Source organism: Pleurodeles waltl, chromosome 4_1 (assembly GCF_031143425.1).
Source record: "Pleurodeles waltl isolate 20211129_DDA chromosome 4_1, aPleWal1.hap1.20221129, whole genome shotgun sequence".
Lineage (NCBI taxonomy): Eukaryota > Metazoa > Chordata > Amphibia > Caudata > Salamandridae > Pleurodeles > Pleurodeles waltl.
In genome coordinates this window covers 729,547,646-729,572,394 of record NC_090442.1, presented here as the reverse complement: position 1 = coordinate 729,572,394, position 24,749 = coordinate 729,547,646, and the positions used below count along the sequence as shown (strand labels likewise).

The 24,749-nt window shown below is 44.1% G+C and overlaps 1 protein-coding gene across 2 annotated transcripts in view; it reads left to right on the top strand.

Moving 5' to 3' along the window:
- CHCHD3 (coiled-coil-helix-coiled-coil-helix domain containing 3) overlaps positions 1-24,749 on the top strand; it is an 801,596-nt gene that overhangs the window by 215,137 nt on the left and 561,710 nt on the right. The gene's annotated exons all lie outside the window — the stretch shown is intronic.

Below are 24,749 nucleotides of genomic sequence, written 5' to 3'. Positions count from 1 at the left end.
CAATTACAGAGTGCAGCAAGGTGTACACTTTCCTGCCACAGATCATTCCTCGCTTGGTGAGGTTTGATCCGAAGAGAAAAAACCTTGCTCACAGCACAGTACCCCTTTTGAACTTTAGTGATTGTTTTCTTTTCGCATCTCTGCAGAAATACAGTATGTTCACGTTTATTACTATTATAAGCGAGAAAGACCGTGATGGGTTCGTTGTAGTACCTTCATTTGGAGTAGCCTAAATTCATAAGCAATGGGATGCCATTATGCTGCTCATTGTAATGCTGTTCTTTAGTGAGACTCCTAGGTCTATCTTCCAGCCAAAAGGATGTGGGTCAATGGTGGTGCTATTGGCCTACCTACCACACCCCCTCTTCCTCAGCTTCATTGATTTAGGGCTGTACAAAGTTGTGAATTCTGACCAGTTTTGTGTGTCAATCTGATTACTTCTTATAAAGCTGATATAAAAAGGTGCTGAACGGCATAGCAGTAGCCTCACCCTAACGTGCATAGCAGGAACCATGCCCTTGTACTTTTCCTCTGCCGGATCTTCCGGGGCAGGACTTTGAGTGGTGGTGAAAGAAGTTGTAGTGTTTGAATGACAGCCATTGTGTTTCCCAGTTGTCACTTAATGGCAGCGAGGAATCACTTGGGCGTGCAATCCCATTTTTGAAAGTCCCCCTAAGTCTTTTTGGTGAGGGAGATAGTTGTAGTAGCTCGAATCTTCAGCCTGATGTCCTGCCCTTCCGGCCATTGATTAGGCAACCTTAACCGCTTCTGTGCCGCGATGGTTACGTCCTGCGGCACAGTACTCGTGTGCCCAAGGACGTAACCATTACGTCCTGGGCACAAAGCCCGCTCCCTCTGTGTTCTTCCCTCCCATCCCCAAAGGCAGGGATGGAAGGGGAAGCCCTTCCCCTTCCACCCCCGACAGCCCCCCTTGCCCCCCCCCAGCTCCCTGTGATGTCAGCACGCGATCGTGCGCAGACCATCACAGAGGCCTCCTCCCATCGCATCGGAAGAGAAATGCTCAGCATTTCTCTTCCGATCACGTGGAGGAGGCCTGAGAGGCTTCAAAGGTTTGAAGTCTCTCTGAGCATTTTAGGAGCCGGATTGCGAAGCGATCCAGCTGCTAAAATGCCCCCTAGACACCAGGGTTTTATTTTTTTTATCAGAAATTGGCATAAGGGGAGCGACGCCTTGGGCAAGGGCTGCTCCATTTTTTCTGTAGGCCTTTTCTATTACTAGGCCGATCTGCCCCCAAGGGGGGGGGGGTCAGAAACCTCTAGGCGTCAAGGAACATTTTTTTGTTTTGTTTTTGTTTTTTTAGAGGTGGGGAGCGACCCTTTAGGCAAGGGTCGCTCCCCTGGGGGTCAAATGTATTTTAGGCCATTTCTGCCCCACTGGGGGGCAGATCAGCCTATTTTAATTAGGCCGATCTGCCCCCAAGGGGGGCAGAAACCACTAGGCACTGGGGATTTTGTTGTTGTTTTACAGATGGGGAGCGACCCCTTAGGCAAGGGTCGCTCCCCTGGGGGGGTACATTTATTTTAGGCCATTTCTCCTCCCCTTGGGTCAGATCGGCCTATTTCTATTAGACCGATCTGCCCCCGGGGGGGGGGCAGAAACCACTTAGGCACCAGGGATTGGTATGTATGTGTGTGTTTTGTTTGGGGGCAGCCCCTTGGGCAAGGGTCGGTCCCCCTGGGGGCACATTACTATTGGCCATATCTGCCCCCTTTGGGGGGCAGATTGGCTTATTTTTGGAAGGCCCACCAGAGACCAGGGAAGATTTTTTTTTCAAAATAAGAGGATGGGGTCATGGCCGTACCCCCACTCCAAACAAATGGGGACAAAGTTGTTCTGCCCACCAGTGGGCAGATGGGGTAATTACCCCCGATCCACACCGGGGGGTGGGGGGGCAGAAAGTCTTCTAGATGCCAGGGAATAAAAAAAAAAAAAAAAAAATAGTGGGGTGGTGGCTACCAACGGTATGGGCCTGGTTATGCCCCCACCCCAACTGAAGGGGGTAACAGTCTTTCAGCTCTCCTCCGCACACTAAAACATCTTATCCCACGGCAAGTAAAAGGACATTTGTTTATTTTGGGTTTTCGGTTTACATTTGGGCCATGAGAGCTTGGCTAACTCTCAAAATCGTCCCACATGGAATGGTAAGGGCTGCACTTTATGGACTTTGGGACGCTGCCATGTAGAAAAATCCAAAAGACCTAGACACATCTGAAAACTAAACATCTAGGTGATTCCAGGGTGGTGTGCTTCACAGGCACCCGCCCCATTTTCTTACCCACAATGCCCTGCAAACCTCCAACTTTGCTGGACACATTTTTCCCACATTTTTGTGATGGAACCTTCCGGAATCTGCAGGAATCCACAAAATTCCTACCACCCAGCATTGTCTCATCTATACTGATAACATTTCTGCTGCACTTGTCAGCCTAAAAATGTTTTTATCTCAATCTGCCCTTTTGGCCCCACTTTGGTTCACCCTCAATTTCGACATGTTTTTGGCTCTTCCCTGTCACAAGCACTTGGACCACCTACACAAGTGAGGTACCATTTTTATCGAGAGACTTGGGGGAAAGCTAGGTGGAAGGAAATTTGTGGCTCCTCTCCGATTCCAGAACTTTCTGTTGCCAAAATGTGAGGAAAAGGTGCTTTTTGGGCCAAATTGTGAGGAATGCAAAGGATTCTGGGTAACAGAACCTGGTGAGAGCTCCACAAGTCACCCCATCTTGGATTCCCCTATGTGTCTAGGTTTTAAAAATGCACAGGTTTGGTAGGTTTTCCTAGGTGCCGGCTGAGCTAGAGGCCAAAATCCACAGCTAGGCACTTTGTAAAAAACAGCTTTGTTTTCCTTCTGAAAATGTGATGTGTACATTTAGTGTTTCCTGTTGCGGGCGGTAGGCCTACCCATGCAAGTGAGGTACCATTTTTATCGGGAGACTTGGGGAAACACAGAATAGCAAAACAAGTGTTATTGCCCCTTGTCTCTCTACATTTTTTCCTTCTAAATGTAAGACAGTGTGTAAAAAAGATGTCTATTTGAGAAATGCCCTGTAATTCACATGATAGTATGGGGACCCCGGAATTCAGAGATGTGCAAATAACTACTGCTTCTCAACACCTGATCTTGTGGCCATTTTGGAAACACAAAGGTTTTCTTGATACATATTTTTCACTTTTTATATTTCAGTAAATGAATTGCTGTATACCCGGTATAGAATGAAAACCTATTGCAAGGTGCAGCTCATTTATTGGCTCAGGGTACCTAGGGTTCTTGATGAACCTACAAGCCCTATATATCCCCACAACCAGAAGATTCCAGCAGACGTAACGGTATATTGCTTTAAAAAATCTGACATCGCAGGAAAAAGTTACAGAGTAAAACGTGGAGATAAATGGCAGTTTGTTTCACCTAAATTTCAATATTTTTTTATTTCAGCTGTTATTTTCTGTAGGAAACCCTTGTAGAATCTACACAATTTACCCCTTGCTGAACTCAGAATTGTGTCTACTTTTCAGAAATGTTTAGCTTTCTGGGATCCAGCATTGGTTTCACACCCATTTCGGTCACTAACTGGAAGGAGGCTGAAAACCCAAAAAACAGTAAAAATGGGGTATGTCCCAGTAAAATGCCAAAATTGTGTTGAAAAATGGGGTTTTGTGATTCAAGTCTGCCTGTTCCTGAAAGCTGGGAAGATGGTGATTTTAGCACCGCAAACCCTTTGTTCATGCCATTTTCAGGGGGAAAAACACAAGCCGCCTTCTGCAGCCCTTTTTTCCAATTTTTTTGAAAAAAACGAAATTTTTGCTGTATTTTGGCTAATTTCTTGGTTTCCTTCAGTGGAACCCACAAAGTCTGGGTACCTCTAGAATCCCTAGGATGTTGGAAAAAAAGCACGCAAATTTGTGGTGGGTAGCTTATGCGGAGAAAAAGTTATGAGAGCCTAAGCGCGAACTGCCCCAAATAGCCAAAAAAAGGCTTGGCACAGGAGGGGAAAAGGCCTGGCATGGAAGGGGTTCACTACACTAGTCTACCAAATTAATAAAACCTCAGTCTTCCTTGCCACTTCCTAGCATACTTAAGATGTGTCCACTCCTAGTTAAGAATTGAAACCCCTTAAAGTTCTGCCATCCCCCCTCCCAGTAATCAGCGACAAGTGGGAAAGGTATGCCCAGACGTGGGTCCCTTGCTCACTGTGCCACTGGAATCAAGCTAGCCTGGCTGAAGAAGGGTGATACCCTGAAACCGGTCCCAGGATGCTTGTTTCCGGTTCAGGTAGGACCTGGCCTGGCAGTTCGAGCTGGACTGTTCCCATGAGGAACAGGGTCAAAACAGATTTGCATATGGCTGGGTCCTAACTGGGGTGACATGGTGAGCAAAAGAACGATGGATTAAACCCAGATCTGTGACTGGGGGTGAGTGTTTGCATTGTCAGCATTCCGTCCATCATCCTTTTGTGTTGGCCCAATCTCAGTGTAAAAGCAAAAAACATGGAAGTCCGGTAACCTGTTTAACTTTCCTTCCTGTTCCCAACTTCCACCTCTCCTCTTGTTCCTGCAGTCATCAGCCTCCTGGCTACCCTCACGTCTGCCAAAACCCCAGTTTGATTGCATAGCTCAGCCTTAGTGATAATGCAAGTCAGGCCATTAGAATCCCTTTAGCTAGAACCAATAACCTCTCTCCGTTCACTCTCCTCGCCATGGTTAGACTTGGCCTACAAGTAACAAGCCCAGAAACTATTCTCTGACATAAGGATTGGAAACCTTCTCTTAAATTTACTCTACTGCCATATTTATCCACATGTGTAAAGAGAAAGTTCAAAATAAGCTATGTTGAAAAAGAAAATGTCAGCATACTCCTTAGTTACAGAATAATACACGGATATGAAGACTACACAGCTTTCAGAGGCCGCTTGTTTTATTTGTTTTACATCTTACACAAAGCTGGGCAATTGTTATGTGTCTACACTTGCCATCTTGAATATTTCTTAACTCTTAGCGGGTTCATAAATGTGACAGATCAGGCATCTCCCTTAACAACAACAAACTCAAATTAGAAACGATTGCTCTTCTGACGGCTTTCCGGCGGCATGTCGGGTACCAACCTACAGATAAAACAGCCCAAAAGAAACATGACTCAAGTCCATTCTTGACACGTCAAAGGACCAATTAGTAACGCATCACTGCCCCTCAGCATAGCAGACCATAATATCAGCGACTCTCTATCTAGCACCCTAAGATTCGAAAAAAGCCCCACGTCCCACAAATAGTTAATCAGTTCACGCTTGCACGCTGTTTCATTTCTGATGAAGCTTGACGTTTACTTGGGGTGCCTGTAACCTGGTACTGAAATCACTCTTCTGCAAATTTCAGGTATTGAATCCCTACAGGCTTCAAAATTATCCATAATACTAGGTACCAAATCACGACGCGAGTGCCAGTGAGTTACAAGGAAAAAACTTGCTCTGTTTTTGAATGCATGGTTAAAAGGTTCAGTCTAGTTGGGAATGATCTAGCACACGTAGCAGGTTATAGACCCTTCCCAAGTTTCCTTTATTGTGCTGTAGTATGTAATATAGTAGTTGAACCTTAGATATGATCTGTTTACTTAAGCATCACTATGCTCCTCTTAAAGAAGTAAAGACCACACGCTTGCATCAGGGCCACACAAAAATGTATTTATTTCATTCAGACAGCGCAACAATTTCAACGAAGCAAGAATTTGACATTCAAAGCAAAATGCTCTTTCCTAAAACCAGGCACAACCAGGATGCCTTGCTAGGAAAAATATATCTGAATATCACATCCACGCGGGACAAACTTGTCTCTCACAAAAGAAGGAAAGGTACACAGTGTCTTTACACCATGACCTTGTGGTCCAGGAGCGACGTGGCAAGATCACTGTCTGAGAATGGCGACCTTGTGCATGATATACAGGAGGAGCTATCAAAAATCCATAGGGAGAGCTGAAAAGGCCTACTTGTCAATTGCATTTTTATGACCTTGAACCTTACAAACGAAATCTTTAAAATCTGTTTGTAAATAACTGATTCTAATGCATTAAAAAGGCCAATAAGCAACCCTATAACATTGTGGGGATTTAATCATGTTCTCAGTGCTTAATTTGTTAAAAAACAAAAAAAAAAAAACGTGCCGGTGCCCAAAGCCCTTCTCCTAAACTCGCGGCTGCTGCAATTAAATGTGCAAACTCAAAATACTGAGGAAGCTTAATCCTGAAGTCATCTCGGGCCTCTTCAATCTATTTACAGCCATTCCCAGCCCCTTCAGCTCACTCTTGAAGCTTTTTGCTTTCTCCCATTGTGACTCTTTTTCGTTTTTCTCTTCTTCCGTCTTTCCCATATGTGTCTTTTGCTCGCAGTAAATGCTTGAGGCAGAAAAATAAGTGCCGGCCCTCAAAAATAAGTGCCGGCCCTCAAAAATAAGTGCCGGCCATCAAAATTAAGTGCCGGCCCTCAAAAATAATTGCCAGTCCCTGCACCTGCACCGGAATCAAGAAGCACAAATTAAGCACCGCATTTTCTTGCATCAAACATAAACATGCATGCATGCATCTATTGTAAGGAGAACGGACTTTACACCAAAAAGTTATCAGACTGCGATTCCTCTCTGAAGTCCACTTTCACCACATAAAAAACAAACCGGCCGAGGAGCAGGAACTACCAAGCTCAATATTAATCATCGGAACCTTTAACAGATCATTGTAACCATGCCCAGCTCACACTTGATTGCTGCTATTTTCTTGCTTTGTTGCCGACACAACCAGTATGATAAAAAAACAGTGGTCTCAATGGGTTTGGTCTCACGCAAGCTGAAAGAAGCAATCTTTCACCTTTTGTGAAAAAAAGCCATTGTCAAACCTTATGCTCCTCTACTACTCAAGAAATGCCAACATTTCCATGCTCAAGTAAAATCCTGGAAAGTGTGTTCAGTCAAGGGGGACAAGAATTCTTAGGCAAAAAAAAACGACTTCCTCACTAGCAATAGTGATTTTGAAACATGAGAGGACTACAGTAACCTTGAGCAGCTTTTAATGACTCTAGCCTCATCAATTTTGTTGAAGGTCGGTGAGCAGCTTGATCCCTCACAATCTGTCAGCCATATATTTAACTGCGGACCGTAACGTTTTCCACTCCAGACAGAGTTGGATGCAGTATTTTTAAGCGCATTAAGGTGGATCCTCTATTTTCTTCTTTACTGTAAGCAAGAATTGTGCATCGGGACCAACAGGTCTGCTACTGACAGATGTCAAGGGACATTAAAATAGGCTGTGCTTAATTTCTAGACTACCCCAGGCTCCAACACAACTCTCCTGCGCAGCTGAACCCTTGAGGTGTCTTCAGTCCAGGTTCCCTCCTCAGATGTCCATCTGCTTCTCCTGGGCCCCTGGCATGGGAGCCCCACCCATTGTGTCCATCTCTCTTCAACATCCCAGCAGCATTTGGTACCCACCACCTCCCCAGGGGCTACTGAATCACTCATGTTTGCCTTCTGGCGTATCAATATACAGCAAGGCTTCTGTGAGACTCTCCGATACCAGGAGCCCTGACTGGTCTGATCAATGGTAACATCTGCCAGCATCACCCACTGGGCGTTTGATGGGGCTGGACCACAACCATGTGCGTAGACTGACATCAGTACAAGCACCCTGCCTCAGGCATTGACCACTGTAAAAGATAACGGGACATTAAAGCAGTCGGTAGCATTTCCCTAGGAGGGAAATTGAAACTCATGATTTTGATCAGAATCAACAGACACCTTACCAAGAATGTCTAGCAGGACTGCACGCTCAATCCAGACAGGCGTTGTGGCATTCCACACCCCAGTTCTCCATACATACTCATACACATCAACTATGTACCTGACCACGATGCTAGTTGCTTACCTTAACAGGTACGCATGACTGTAAGCAGCATACTGTGGGCCTGAGGACTCTTAAGACTCCAGACAAGTGAATGATTGTTTACACAGTAGCTATTGATAAAATGTATGAGCAGCCAGATGTTTGAATGGCTGAAGTTTTCTTTCAGCAAAGAAACGTCCACAGTTAGATATGTTTTACAGTTGAGACCACTATGTTGACTCACACGAGGTGTGAAGCGTTGGTTTTTGTGTATAGTCTAAAACCCACTGATCATTAAGAGACAGTTGTTTCCTTCTTTCCAGTGACACACCACAAACCGTGGTTACAGTGTCCTGAATAGGTATCCTCTTTTTGCCCTGAGGAAGACCTCTTTGAAAACTGTCCCCATCTGTGGAAATCGAGACGTGTTGACACGTTAAATTATCAGGAAATGTTATAACCCTGCCTAAAAAATATTTGAGAGCTGGGTGTAGGTTTGCTCAAAAGAACGGTCTTCCTCTCATCAGGGACATTATTTCTTCTCTAACACTGTGGAGGAAGAGATTGTTTATACCAGTATCGTTCAGGACATTTCACAAGGATGAATTTTAATTACCATACACATGGTTATTTAATGTGTGTTAATCTATCTGTTATATGTAGTGTCGTTTATGGACTACATGTATTGTAATGATGGTAATCAGTATATAGCCATTGTCACACTTAAATTGTTCAAGTCAGCAAAAAATGTACAACACTATGTATTAATAAGTAGCCAGCTAACTGCACACTGAATAAAGTCTGTGTGTTGAAAAATAAAAAATGTTGATTAATCTATGGCCAATGAGGCGTATTATTGTGTTTTTATAAAGTAGATCCCTCCCTTATGGGCTTCTACAGGGTCTACCCCATTACTGATGTCTCATGCACTGACCCCAGCACTTCTCCCATCTCCGCACATCCTTCAGGAGGTTAAGCCCAGCAGTGACTCTTCGTTTGCTAGGGTTTGAACTGCGCTGCTACCTCACGCCCTCCCTCAGCGAGAGAGAAATTGCAGTTTGACTGCAATAGCTTTGCAGTGCAGGCATAGGGGACAACATCGCCAGACTAATCATTTAACACCAGTATGATTGGAGATGAACAGAGCTCGGGTGGAGAATTGAGTAACTTGCCTCCGCCGTTTGGGCTAGCCGGCTATGCCCCTACCAGATATGTTTTAAACCTGCCCCGTGGAAGGGGGGGTGGGTGTGTTAAGTGGTTATGCGATCATGCCACAGGATTTCTGTTAGCACCCTTTGTCAACCAGAAAGAACCTAGAATTAACAGCATGCATATTTAGAAGTTTGAGCGAAACTTAAAAAAAGTAAAACTTCTATTGTTGTGTCATGGTCAGGTTGACGAATTGTGGGATTCATGGGCTAGTCAAACCTAATTATGGTGTAGATGTCTTTATGCTCATTAAAAATGCAAGGGCTCCTAAAGAAGTATCATGTGGCAGTTGTGGATAAAGAGAGAGATGCTGTTACTGCTCCAGGAAAATACTGGAGCTATGAAAAAGATCTGTGAAAACCAGTGAAGTTACAAGAAAACAAACAAGAAAAGTACCGGAACTCCTTTCCGGCTCACTCAGATTTTTGGCGAAATATGTATTTATTAAGTAAATAAATGTTTCACTAAGAATTCAAGACACAAGACCAATAACAGGGGTGCAAACTGATTGAGTTCCACTAAATTTGCCTGATATCTTAAAAATAACTTCTGCAATGAGAACACTTGACAGGATTTTAAAAATAAAACACAGTAATGTGGGAAGCCTTCTAGTCTAACATGCATTTAATGCAAAAATAGCAAACGGTGCAATAAATAGTCACTATTTTAAAATACCATTGCTCTTGCTAGCAAAGGGTTAGTTGGAGCCCAATGCTAAAATACATGAAATTAAGGACTGTTTATATGTTTTCTCTCAATACAAATCCATGGAACCTAAGCGCAAGACAGAAGAAACATGTTACTTTCCTCAAAAACGCAATAAAAAGGCAGTTGACATGATCTTCTGGAGGATGGTCAGATGTTCTTGAGGATACTATATTATTGACTTCACTGCTCTCCTACAATCTTGATTCTACTGGACATCACTAAATACTTAGTTATGTTTCTCAGAAATTTGCAGTTGTACTACTCTGAGTAAATTAACCTAAATTATGTTTGCTAAGTTTCTTGAGTGTAGTAGGCCCAGAAGTCAAAGGCCACTTAGATCGATCACATCCCTATTTGGTCAGAAAATAACTTGGTAGACACAGTGATATAAAAAATAATTTCGAAAAACGTACGATTGTTTTTACATTAATACATACTTGAATTTCTTTAGCCACGGAAAACATTTTCCACGGTATTCTTAGTACTTTAAAATATATTTAAATATGCAGGGTTTGGTTATGTTCCATAGAGCAAAGTGATTTCTCCAAACAGTCCCTTAGGAATATTAACACCACCTAGGGGAAACTGTAAGTCCTTGATGTATTTGACTTTTTGTAGTGTCAGGAGTTGCATGGCTACGTGGTGCGTTTTCAGTAATTTTTGCCTCATTTGCTATTTAAATAAATAAAAAATAAAAAATTGGGGATAAAATATGCAGATCGTGCAATAGACTATATAGTACATTGAAATACAGCACATCTGCACGTATGTACTAACCACTGCAGTCTGGGTAGTATGTTTTTAGTGACCCTGAGTTTAGGTTGTTCTGTACCACGTGATGGCATTTATGGCTCAGGGCTGCAAAGTATTTCCCTCCCTCATTTGCACTTTCGGTGTAAATTCCAGTCCCTGTGCAAACTGGGATTATTACTCCAGGTTATGCAGCAGTTACTTCACTATGTATTTCCAGACGAGGTGATGACCACATTGCTGTAATTTTCTCCCAGAAACATTCCAGCAGGCCAAACCGTTCCCATTTATTGGGGAAAATTACCTGGAAAATATCCGCAGGTTATGCCTTATTTCCAATACCTGAACTGTGAATAGGGCACAATGTAGTGCATGTAGTAATAACTAACCTGCGGGACCTTTGTGCTCCACCCGCAACCCACCTTTTGCTGTCTGATTTGGCGTGTTTCACTACTCTGTTATGGGGTATCTATCACTCTGTATAGCCTTTTCCTACTGCATCGTACCCTGATCGTACACAGCTTCTAAAGGCCAACACGATTGTTACATGTTGCTTAGGTTATTGGTATGCCAACGCGCACTTGAGTTCTCTGTTGGCTTCAAACTGAAAATTAGAAAAATAGAAAAATGACCTACATCTCGGCCCTGAAACGTTGACATTCATGTCTGAGCTTACTACTCTCTGTCCACTTTAGTCCTTCGGGTGATGGGAGTGGTCAACATTGTAGTAGACAAATAACTCAAGTTGTCCCTTTCAGGTTACTTTGGGTTGACCACTGCACTGCAGTGGGAGATATGGATAGGGATACAAGCTATATATCATGCTTTTCCATAGTAGGGTTATTTTATATCACACCGTTTCATAATAGAGAATAAACCTATTTGCTGGTTGTTGACCTGTTAGGCATTTACATGTGCTCCTTCTGTTTGCTTAATAGTTTTTGTTTTATTTTGGATTGCATTTTCCATGATAAGTCGCCATATTCCCCACACCTCATTTGTGTTTCTAGGGGTTTGTGGAGATTACGATGGAACTCGAACACAAACAAGCATTGGCAAAGACCAAATGCATAATTCTTGTTGTATGTGTTATTGACTGTGCTATTGCTTGTTTGTGTATTCAGAAGCGAGTGCTGCAAACGTATTGGAAAAATGGATGATACAGAAAAAAGCAACTGTTTTTTTCTGTAGCTCAATGTTTTTAGATGCTTTTATAAGCGCTCGCTCCTCAGTTCAGTACTGACTGTAAAACATTGCTCAGGCACTATAGTTGAAGCAGGGCAACGCATCAAAACAGCCAATCGAAACTGAAATACTTCTATGGGTTGAGCTTAGGTTGTCAATTAGTTTGGTAGATGTTCCAGAAAAAAAGAAGGCAGTAACTGAACAAGGCTTACCCAAAGCTTCTAAAAGTTGGTATAAAATACAGTATGTTTGCCATGAATGGCACAAATGCTATACACGTGAAATCTAAAGGAAAAAGAAATGCCACATGGCATCTGCCCCCACCTCACTGAAATAGGTCCAGGACTGTAATTCACAGTGTAGAAACACAATCTTTGTCTTCTATTTTATTTGGAATAATGTAATAACTTTTGAATATTCCCCATGTGTCAGACTGCATCCGGAAACTCTTCAGCAGAACCTCTGCACGCCGGCAGGCCAGCAAGTCGTTCTTAGCAGCTCCATACCAACACCCTTCAGATATGGAAATAACATGCAGAGCCTATGTAGACACCACTCTCATACACTATTGTCATTTCCTTTCTTACCGTAACTCCAAATGCTTATTTGAAGCGTTCTCTCTTGTCTCTCAAACTTTGCCAAATGTTCTTCAGTGTGCATGGGATGTCACTCTAAAACATATTGTAAGCTCTCTAGGGACTGTTGCAAACAAATGTCTGAGACAGAGCCTCATTAGGCGTGTCAATGGAGCCTGGGGGTCAAGTCAAGACTCCAAGACCTGCAATGACTGTGTATCAGTGAACCTGAAGGGCCCTCAGGAGCATGAGGTGAAACTTTCCATCACTAAGCATAAGACGACTCCTCGCCGAGGCTGATCTTAGTCGCGGTCCAGAGCCGAGGTTCGGTGCTCGTCCCGTTCCTGCTCCAGGAGTCCCTTGCTCCTGAGACTGGTATTAATCATGCTCCAAATCATTTGATAAGTCCAAAAAGTGACCCAAGAAATTAAAGTGGGGCTTGGACCCCTCTCCTTTTCCCTCTGCCCCCTGAACCCGCCAGACTTCGAAGCCGATCACTCAACTGGTTCTGCCACAACCAGTGTTACGGGGCAATCTGCCTCTCCACAACAGATCAAAGAGTTCTGCGCAGCCATGCTGTAGCTCTTTGGATCTTTGCAAACTTCCTCTGGCATGCCACCAGGCCCCCAGGAGCCTTCTATCTGGACTACAGCTAGCGGGTTCGCACTCTGGGCCATTTGGACCACCTGAGCCTGTCTCGACGCCTCCGGCTGTGTTCCGTTTCCACAGTTGATGTGGGTCCCTGGCACTTCGATACTGGTATAGAATCTGTCAATGCCAGATGAGGAGATACTCCTAGTAGTGTCCAACTCTGAGTCTGTGCCAGTCTGACCTTGACTGAAGCCGTCCCTGCCAACAGTTGAGGTGCTGCTCCTTCGGCTTGATCTGCCACCTCCACGAAGGAGACAACACACCTTACACTCACTTTTCAGTAATGGCTCAGACAGTTATTATGACACGACTGAAGAATTTGCTCAGCCCTATTAAGAAGGCAATTGGTATGATGACTTGTGGGAGGTTAGATGTCTTGATAACTCACCTTAAATGTGCCCGCTCTCACTTTATGGACCAGTGCCAACTGAATCTGCTCCTATGCCATGGTTCTGCATAGGATGACCAAAGTCCATGACCTACAGCACCCCATCTTGGATGTCAAGACAAATATTTTTATTCTGAGCACCTTTTCTATTTAGTGAGGTGCTGGCGGATACCTTAGTGGGGGCTTGGGCCAAACCTTGCTCCGCCCTCCAGTCAGCAGACAAATTGTGCAGTACCATCGCCCTGCATCAGGTGACCATGCGTTTCTCTCTCAGTATATGTTCGCCTAAAGTTTATTGGTGCGATTGTCCAGAACCAGGTCTACCCCATCAACCTTCCTGCTACTCCCCCGATAGTGAGTCTAAATGGATGTAAACATTGGTTTTTTTTTTCCCACCAGCCTGGTTCTCCAGTCAGTAAATGCCAGCTGCTTCCTGGTATGCTATTCCCATGCCCTTTGAAACACAGTGGCTCAAGTCCTTCCTGGTGTCTCTGAAGATCTGATTTTTCCCTGCTCATGCTATCTAAAACAGGTGTGATGTGGTCAAATTCATGATTTGTTGTGGTTTTGACATTACATACTCCCTCAGGTAAGCCATTGGCACCAATGTTGCCGTTCTCCATCATGTGTGGTTGCAATCAACCGGGTTCTCAGGTGATGTCAAGTCTGCCCTTATGGACATGTCATTCAATTGGAACAGCGTGTTTGGGGCAAGGCTGATTAAGCTTTAAAGTCATTTAAGAAGAGCAGACCTACTGGATGCTCTCTGAGCTTATTCCCCTTCCCACCTTGCCATCTGCACCAACCTTACGGCTAACTTTCAGCGTTTTGGTAGAACTCTCCTGTACCATCCGCCTGTCCAGCCTCGGCAAGGAACCCACTATTTTTGCAGTTGAGGCCGTGATGCCCACCGCCGATACAGTCCATGTTAGCGGACCACCAGTCCGCTGCTGCAGATGCAGTCCCCCCTGCAAAATCACGTAGTGGATCACACCCACCTGCCAGGAGGCAGGATTCTTCCTGGATTGGGAAGCAATAACACACTGGTGGGTCTTGCAGATAGTTTTCAGAAGTGTGCCTTACCCTTCCTCTCTTTGCCGCTGCACCTTCCACCTTACCCCCAGCGACTGACGCAGGGCCACCTCTCCATTTTGCAACAGGAAGTGCATGTCCTTTTGGCCAAGGGGGCTATTGAGAGAGTGGCAGCCCCAGAAGTAGGATATGGTTGTGATTCCTGCTACTTTCTGGTGCCCAAAGAGGACACAGTCCCTCATCCTATTTTAGACTTGCACCTTCTCAACACCTTCCTCTGGAAGGAGAAATTCAGAATGCTCACCCAGCTCAGGTCTTATCTACCCTCGACCATGTAGACGTGGATGGTGGTGTTGGACCTGCTGGACGCTTATTTCTATATACCTATCCTGCTGGCCCACTGGTGCTACCTGCGGTTTGTGGTAGGACAGGACCATTTTAAGTTAGTTGTGCTCCCCTCTGGTCTTCCCAGTGCCCCTTGGGTGTTCACAGAAGTGATGGCATGGAGCTGCACAGCTTCGGAGGTCAGAGGTGCTAATCTTTCCCTACCTTGATGACTGGCTGTTGAAGGTAGATTCGCCTGAAGCAGTTGTCAGCCACTGCCAGGCTAATCCTTGGGGTTCACTATCACTCCTCAGATGCGCCCCTTCATCCGAGACATTCAAGACATGGTTCAGGTTTATGCCTTTTACCCTGGAAAGAGTCCAGGATATTCATCTATGATCCTGGTCTTTCATCCTCGGTCCTGGATCACGGTGAGGTCAACTCTGAGGCTGCTGGGATTGATGGCTTCCTGCATCTTGTTGAGCATGCTGTATAGCTTATGCAGGCTCTGCAGTAGGACCTGAAGTCTCAGTGGGGCCAACATCAATGTGACAACTCCAACCGTGTCCAGAACTCAAAGGAGACTGCCAAAGTTCTACATTGGTGGCTACTGGACTGCAATAGTATCAGTGGTAGACCCCTGTACTTTAACCACCCAGCATCAGTTCTGGGTTGGGGCAACCACCTGGAAGAGATGGAGATCAGAGGCTGTTATGTGTTTAGTGTAATTATAGGTAATAGATATTGGAATGCAGTACATAGCTAAAGCTTTTTTTCTGTGGAACTTGGTAAAGGTTCCTTTGAGACTATATACTTATGAATGTGGAACTGCTCAAGAGAGATGACTGGCTGTGTAGGATGGTGGGTAGAGTCCTTGTATTGGAAATAATTCAGCACTGAAACTGCTGTGGATATGCAATTTCACCTTGGGCGAACACTAAGTAATTTTGGTATTTTGGTGACAAGAGAAAAAGCATATTTCTCTAATCTGAAAGCCAACATCAACATAACATTTCAAAGGTAATTTAACATGTGTGCAGCTCATATTAGACATCTTATGTCTGCTACGTTTGAAGCGTTGTGCATGTTTCGTACAATTACTATCATATAATTCTAACTTTCATAAAATTTTTGAGCCAGATTATCGCTTTGGCGAGTAATCATAAAAGCCTTCTTACAGAGAGTGGAGTTAAATTGGTTTCCAAAGTTTTTTTGAAAATTTGAGGAATTGTTCATAAGAAATATGCTTTGTTTCATAGTCAAACAAATGGAATGATAAAACGTTTTACCAGAACCTGTAAATAAAGCATTTAGTTGGCAAGAAGCATGACGAGAGCTTGGAAATGTGAGATGTATAAAATAGTACATATTTTTACCTCATACTACTTACTACTGGAGTAACTCCCTTTGAGCTGTTTAGAAAAAGAAAGGCTTGTACTTTGCTGTTACCTCCTTGGGTCAGAGACAACACAGGAGGGCAGGGGATGTGAATGAAGAAGTGATTGCAAGAAAAGTGAAAGAAGTACTCAATGCCCAAGTCAAAAGAAAATTGTACTTTGACAAGAGAAAATCTGCTTGTAAAAAGGATGTCTAGGTGGGGGAGATTTAGTGGTAGTTAAAGTTTCCAAAAGCATTGTCGCAAATTGTGAGTTTAGTCCACCTCTCAGAGTTGGAAAATTATTAAAGGGAGGTGTTAAATTAGAAGATTTTTGCATTTGTAATTTTAGTTGCCTTTGTCTTATAAGGAAGTATGGATAATATCTATATTTTGCCAGTTTCTCTTTTGTTTGTATCTTTGCCTTTGCTTCTGTGTGTTTTTGAAAGAGGGGTGGTGTTATATGTTTGGTAAAGTTGTAGGTATTAGATAATGGAATGTGTTATATAGCTAAAGCTGTCTCTGTAGTACTTGGTGGGGTTCCTTTTAGAATGTATACTTAGAATGTGGAGTTGTTCAAGGGAGATGACTCTGGTTGTGTAAGATGGTGGATGATATTTTGGAAATAAATTTACCTCTGTTCAACTCCGAACCTGCTGTGGAAATGCTATTTCTTCTTGGGAAAACAATAATGAGGCCTTTGGTCTTTGGCAGAGTCCTTGTTCCATATCAGCGTTCTAGAACTGAGGGCCATCTACTTGTCCCTGGTAGATGTGTTGAGATACAGTACCACTGCCATGTGGTACTGCAACAACCGAGTGGTGTGGGGGTCAAGGACCCTGTGCCAGGAAGCTTGCTCATGTGGAAGTGGCTGGACCACCAAGGAATTTTCCTGGTGGGAACCACCTGGCATATCATTGAGTGCCAGAGTGGACAAGCTCGACTGTTGGCTCCTAGAGTATCACGAGTGGCAGTTATACCCAGAGGTTTGGTGCTAGATTTCGTCTGCAAATGAGGAGAACCTTGGCTCAACACTGCCAATAATGTGCAATGTCAGCACTTCTGTGCTTTGGTCTTTCTAAGTCATCTTTTGCTCGTAGACAACTTCTGCCCAGAGTACTCAAGATGATCAGGACTGATACGGCCCAAGTTATCCTAGTGGCTCCGGATGGAGCACAGAGAGTATGGTATCCAGAACTCCTGGGCCTAAGCATCTGTCCTCCGATCAGGTTGCACCCTGGCCTTCGCAATCCCCATCGTCATGCGTGGAGGTTGAGTGGTGATAGCCGTACACCCCTGACTTTCCTACAGAGGTAGTTGATGTCCTCTTAGCAACCAGACATCCCTAGAAAAAAACTGTACATACCTATTGTTGGGACAAGTTTGTGGTTGCTGTGACACTTCCAGACAGCTCCCCCTCTGGCCCATCACTGACAGTTTATTGTTTGTTTTGCCCCTAACCTGGCAAGACCTTGCTCTGGGCACAGGTAAATGGTACCTTTTGGTGGTTGCGTATCAGCCTTCTTTGTTTAAGTCTCTAGTTGTTATCGACTTTTTGAAAGGTTTACAACATTTGTTTCCTCCCTCTCCTTTATCATGCTACAGTGGGACCTTAACTTGGTCCACACATTTCTGATGTGTGCTCCCTTTGAGCCGCTTCACAGTACCTCCTTACAGCTTCTCACCACGAGACAGTGTTCCTTGTTGCCATAACATTGGTGCGGCATGTGAGTGAACTTCCAGCTTTGTGTAAACCCACTATACACCACTTTCTTCCTTAGCAAACTGGTTTTGTAGACACTGGCATCTTTGTTGCCTAAAGTGTGACACCATCCCACGTCCATCAAAACATCACTTTATGTGGTCTGCCTTACCCCTCTAAGCAGCAGGAGAGACTCTATCACTTTGACTTCAGTAGAGCATTGAGCTTCCATATACACTGTACCAAAAAACACCAGGTAAACAATCAGCTCTTTGTGGAGTTCTTTGAAGCGAAAAAAGGCAAGGCTGTGTAGAAGAGAACCATCTCCCATTGGATCATGTTCTGCATTAAGATCTGCTGTGCACTGGATAAAAAGTAGCATCTGGAAGGACTGCATACTGCTGCTACCACAGTGTTAGCTCGAGGAGTCCCCATCCTAGACATCTGTCAGGCAGCTACGTGTGCCTTCATACATACGTACACAAAGCACTAGTCAGTCAGGTTCGCTGAGAGGGGCATTTTGGCATTTCAGTTCTGCCGAACTTTCTGGTTTGAGTCCATCCACAGACTGACCACATGTAGGTACTGCTTTGATATCTATTCAAAAAGTGAGAAATCTGCAGATAGAAGTCTCTATCAGAAAGAACAAGTTACCCTTGGGATGCAGTTTCTGGTAGAGGCACTACCTAACTGCAGATTCCTTACCTACCCCACCCCATACACTTCCTCTTCTGTGTGTTGGATTCCATACATTAATAAGATCCCAGGTCCAGAAATCTGCACACTCGCCACTTTAATTTGTGTTTGGGGCTCTGTGTCTGGGGTTACAATTCCCTAGAGAGCAACTGATGTCAGCACATGGAAGTGGCACCTATACAGGCTCTGCACATCTTTTCTGGAGTGGAAAGGTCTCGGTGTAGAGCTGCACGGCACCACCTGCTAGAGTGCTGAGGTACAGCTGAAGAGAGTTTCCAAATCCAATCTGATGCTCAGGTGTTAGACCTGTTAGCTCTTGGCGTAGTTTCCCATGTTTTTTTACTTCTGACTTCCTGGTTTTGATCCTGTGCTGAATTAAGTTTTTGTTAGGTTTAGGACTTCGGGCACTTTACCTCTGCTGACCAGTGCTAAAGTGCAAGTGCTCCCTGTCTAAATTGTATCGGTGATAGGTTTATGACTGGCATATTTGATGTACTGGTAAGTCCCTAGCAAACTGCACTGTGTGCACCCAGGGCTTGTAACTCAAATGCTAGTATTGGGCCTGCAGCACTGATAGTGACAATCATGTGGTGTAACACTGTAAATATGTCACAGACATGCCATTGCAATGTCTGTGTGTGCAGTTTTAAACTGCCAGTTTGACCTGGCAAGTAACCTACTTGCCAGGCCCAAACCTTCCCTTTTACTACATGAGTCACCCCTAAGGTAGGCCTAAGGCAGCCCCATGGGCAGGGTGCAGTATAGCTAAAAGGTAGGACATGTACTGGTGTGTTTTACATGTCCTAGTAGTGAAATACTGCTAAATTTGGGTGTCACTATTGCAAGACCTGTCTCTCCCCTAGGGTAACCTGGGAATTACCTTGAAATACCTCTTAAGTGTAATTTCCCTTTGGGAGCAGATAGAGATCTGGAGTTTGGGTCTCTGAACTCACAATTTAAAAATACATCTTTTGGTGAAGTTAGTTTTTGAGCTGTGTGTTTTAGAAAGCGGGCATTTTCTTGCATGACCATTCTGTGCCTCTGCCTGTCTGTGGAATACACGGCTGGGTCAGGATGACAGTTGGGCTGTTTGCGCGTTCACACAAAGCAATCTCTAAGCTGCTGTAATGTGTCTGGGGCCTGGGCATGAAAGGCAGGGTCTTGCACAGTACAAAGACTTCTCTTTGAAGTTTGCCTACTTCAAAGATAGACATGGGTATGAGTGCTGGACCTCTGACATCACTTAGAACACTTCTGGACTGAGGGCATTTCTACTAAGGAAGAAGAGTTGGATGCTTTAGGAAGGACTGCCACTCTACCTGATGCTTTGTTGTGCTGGCTTGCTGCTTCTGTCCTGGGAGTTAAGGGACTGGACTTTGCTTTCTACATCCAGCTTTTTGATGTTCTCCAAGAGCTTGAGCTGAGCTTGCCTCCTGTTAAGAAGTCTCAGGGTCATCAACGACTTCACCTACCAGGGCCTGAACCCTCTTGCTGAGAGTCCCGACTTGCCAAGTGATGCCAAATCCAGTTCCTGGGCTCTTGGAAGTGTGCTCTGGTGCAACTAAGAAGAAACTAAGCATAGACTCATGAGTGACTTGGAAAACAGCACTGCTGTCTGACTCCGCGCCACTGCCTGCACCAGAGCACTGGTCGTTGCTGAGTGCAATGACCCCCAGGGTCGTAAGGAACCAACACCTCCCCATCGACGCAACATCACATCCCCTGCAACCATAAGGATCAAAAGCCTCACCTGCCTAGCAGTAAAAAAAAAAAACGACACCTCACCCCGACTCCATGCAATATCTTTGTTTCCTTATCGTTTTCCAAGGTACTGTACCTGGGGTCACTGCGACTCCGTGACCAGCTCGCACTCACTCCGTCAAGACCCAGTGATAGCCCCAGTTGGTGCTATTGAGTTTCTAAGCACTATTTTGGATTTTAAATTAAATAAATATTGGCTTTTTTCTACACAGGTGTGGAGTACCTTTGTGGTATTTTCACTTGTTAGTGTGTATGTAGGAATACTTTACACATTGCCTCTGAGATAAGCCTGACTACTTGAGCCAAGCTACAGAGGGGGGTGAGCAGGGGTTATCTTAGCTGTGCGACTACCTTACCCTGACTAGAGTGAGGGTCTCTACTTGGACAGGGTGCAAATCACTGCCAACTAGAGACCCTATTTCTAACTCCGGGGAATTTTCAAAAGGTGAGCAATCTGTGGCTAGATAGTCTCTACTAGAAATAGTGTTAAAGGTAAGTACATTGTTCTTGAAATCCAATACAAGTACATATTGAAATCTAAAAACAAATGGCTAATTTGCTTGTATTGAACATAATATTACACATTGGGTTGTTAAAATGCAATGCACATTTTACATAGGTGCAGCACCATTAATTTAAATAACAACAGAATCAAAGTCACCCATGCACCAGTAATTGAGTTCGCTGGCCGGAATAGCTGCAAAACTCTGTTAATTTTTCCACCCTCTTAGTTTGTGTTCAAGTCCCTTTATGGCTCTGTAGCCTGATTCAGGTTATGCATGGATTCTGCAAATCACCCACAGGCCTTGTGCTTCCGTTGAGATCGAGTCTGGGGAGACAAGTTGAATAGCGATAAATGCCATTCTGTTTTACTACCTGCATGGAGGGAAAGCAGAAACTTGCTTGGAAGTGTTATGTATTCCTGTTCTCATGAGAACAAATCACATTTTAAGAAGCAGCTATTTTGACGTGCTTTCTTTGTGGAGGATTGTGCTAATTTAGCCCTTTCAAGTGCAATTTTCTTTCCACAAAATTGTCTAGTACTTGCATAAGGAAATGATTATTTTCTTTTTCTTTTTTGAAAATCGTTGCATCTTCAAAATAGTTTCTGCTTGATTGTTTCGAATCCATGGTGTTGCCTATTTTGTGTTGTCCTTTTGTTATGTGAACTTTAGTTTCTGTAATTATATACAGTCAGAGAAACCTTGCAACTCTGAGTAGCTTTTCTAGCCACACAAAATGCGCAATTTGGCTTAAATGGCACAGTAATACCAGTTAACAATATATTTGAGGCAGGATTCCCACGCTTGTGAACATATGACATTTTTTGCTGTGTTTTAAACACTACTTGGTTTCACATTCACCAGTGGTACAGTAGTTTCTGTGTGCATCCTAACTTAGCACAAAGCATGCATATGGTTTCCTAACAAGCATTCTTCACTCTAGGAAGATAGCCTCAAGGACTGAAGCTAGGATGCAGTGCTTAGCCTGAGTGTTTAATTGTCCATGCTTCTGTAGGCTCTACTTCTGTAAAGTAAACAGAAGACTTCCACCTTGGACACTGAGCACCTGCTAAACCTTCTGGCTGGCAGTGAAAGCATATTTGCCTTTGTTTGTACTAGGTTTGCAGGACTAGACTGAAGGTGGAGGAGATCTACTGACATCCTTACAGAAGGCAGGGGCCGATGCCGACCCAATGTGGGGCTTGTTGCTATGTCTGAGGATTGCCTGCTTGGAGCGCTGGTGATCATTATAATGGGAAATCAGACCGCTGCCATAAGGTGAGCGGTCCTCCAAAGTGAGATTGAGCTAGGATCAAAAGATAAGCAACCAAGAGTTTGAGCAGGCAGCATTTTTTAAGGTACGAGAGTGTGTGAGTAGATGCTCTGAACAGCCATAAAACACAGGTGGGAGGCTCAGTTTGGTGTAAGATTTTCAGACAAATCCTCAAACACAAAACAAGAGGGAGTAAATTTAAAAAAGAAAGGATTAGGTATACCAATTCAGGGTTTGAGGAGTTGGCAGTACTAAGCACCAAATAGTTAAGCTGATGGTTCTTACAAAGAAAACCATGTTTATTAAGAAAATTACATTGTTAAAGTGGATAGCAATGGTCATGTGAGAAGTCTGGTTTTCAAACCAAACCTCAACCCCAGCCATCTGCCTAAAATAACGATAGTAACAATTACCACAAAAAGACTAATTTGGAAAGTCTGCTCTCGTCAAATAGGGGACTGCTATAAGAAAAGGGTTAACCCTGCACTGATCCCCCCCCCAAAAAAAACCAAAAGGCTCATGAGGAAGCCAGATCATAGACCCATCGTCGTTCTGAGAAATGACATTTGTAAAGGGAACTGGATGGAAAATCTACAAGACTTTATATCTGTACAAAACATTGAATTAAGGGAAAATGTGAACAGAATCAAAAGCACTGACTTAGAATGTGTAACATAGCTATTTTATGAAAGAAATAAAAAAAAAACATTAGAGGAAGATAATTTCTAACACTGAAACCCTGGTAGGCTGCAGCAGGTCCTCTTCCACCGCTGATAGAAGCAGACCAGTCTCATAAAGTCGCACAAAGGGATATTACTCATGGAGAGGTCATTGTGCAGTTAGAATTATCACTGAAGAGGGAAGAGCCAGGGGGATAAAGTAGAAGATAACTTTAAAAATCAAAACAAGTGAATTTGCACCCCCACAGAAGAACTCATGAGAGCTAACATTGAAGTGAAAGAATCAGCACAGGTTGATCATCTGACATGGGACAATGAATGAACGAAAACACAACTACTAATAAATGAGGATGAAAAAGAATAAGAATCAGGTGGTCGTTCTGAGTTTGGCGGGTGGCGGAGGCCGCATGCCAAACTCAACCCACCACCTGACCGCTAGTGCCACCAGGACACCGCTGGTCCTATTATAAGTTCACTACAGGGCCAGCGGGCGGAACCAGTGCAGTGAAGAGGGCCTTAACATTGGTGCCGGCTTTGAATCGAGCCAGCGTCAATGTGGTGGTGCAGCGGGTGCTGCAGCACCCGTCCCGCATTTCACTACCTGTAATTCGGGCAGTGAAATGCGCAACAGGTGTCTGTGCATGGGGGTGCCGAGCACCCCCATTCCACCAGTTTTTCCGCAGCGGCGTAAACGGCCAATGAAAGGCTGGTGGAATGGGACTCATAATCCGGAAGGCAGCACTGCTTGCAGCGCTGCCCTGGCAGATTAAAACTGCCAGGACTGCCAGGCTGCAGGTTGACTGCAGCCTGGCGGTGTCGGTGGTTTGACCGTGGCAGCTCAGCCTCAGTCAGAATGTGGCGGATCGGACTGCCACTACCACAGCGGTCCTACAGCCGGTCTCAAGACCGCCAGACTCTGAATGACCCCCTCAGTCTTTGAAAACCACAAGCTTTGTTTGTGCTTCAGAAGGATTGTGTGCTTTAAAAACGCTTCAGTAAGCTATCATTGCTGCCTCACTTTGCTAGTGTCAGGTTGGTATCTCTAGGGAGAGCCTGAAATAATAGTCCCCTTATTGAAAGCCAGTCCAGTCCTGATTTCGAATCCAGAAATGACGAGCAGAAACAAACCTAAAAATTCCAGAAGAGAAAGATAGACTCGTAATTCACTGTACCTTGAGGATGAGGAAGATGCCGAGAGATCAGTCACCCACAAAATTACCTCTCTGCGATTGCTCAACTAACAACAATTACAAAAGAAGACAAAATAACTCGGATATTGCATAGACTAACTTAGACAATATGAACAAAAAAGTTTACAAGCCTTCAGGAATTATTGGCTTCTTTAACGAGCAAAACAGAAGAGCACAGGACTAGAATAGAAGGCACGCTTCAATGTATTTTTTTTATTTTTATCTTTCCATACCAATCATACAACACATCTCGTAGTTTAAAGAAATGTGGATCCTCCAAGTTGAGTGCAAACACTTAGGCAAACCAGCATCAATTGCTAATCTGTCTGATTTAAAGGTGTAAAGGCTAATTTCAAATTATACATGAAGCAGGTGAACCACGTCACTAGCTGACAATTATTCAAGAGTCATGACTGTGACTCATCTATAAACTAGGTGGCAAATCTTTGACATTGAATTAATGAACTTCTCTTTTCTTAAGATATGTAATTAATTGGGAGCAGATATGATTGCACAGACTTTCTTTTTTAGGAAAAACGTTTGGAGCTCCAGTTAGAACATTCCAAAATGGATAGTTGTTGGAAAGGGCCCTTTTTGCAGGGTTATCCCCAAACTTTTTGCCTTCTTCCTCTTATTTTTTTAGGTCTGTTTTTGCTGGTTTATTGTCTCTGCGCACTTTACCACTGCTAATCAGTGCTAAAGTGCAAGTGCTCCCTACAGAAATTGCACTGTTGATGGGCTTATCCATGATTGGCATATTTGATTTACAAGTAAAGTGCACTAGAGGTGCCCAGGGCCTGTAAATCAAATGCTACTAGTGGGCCTGCAACACTGGTTGTGCCACCCTCATTAGTAGCCCTGTAAACATGAC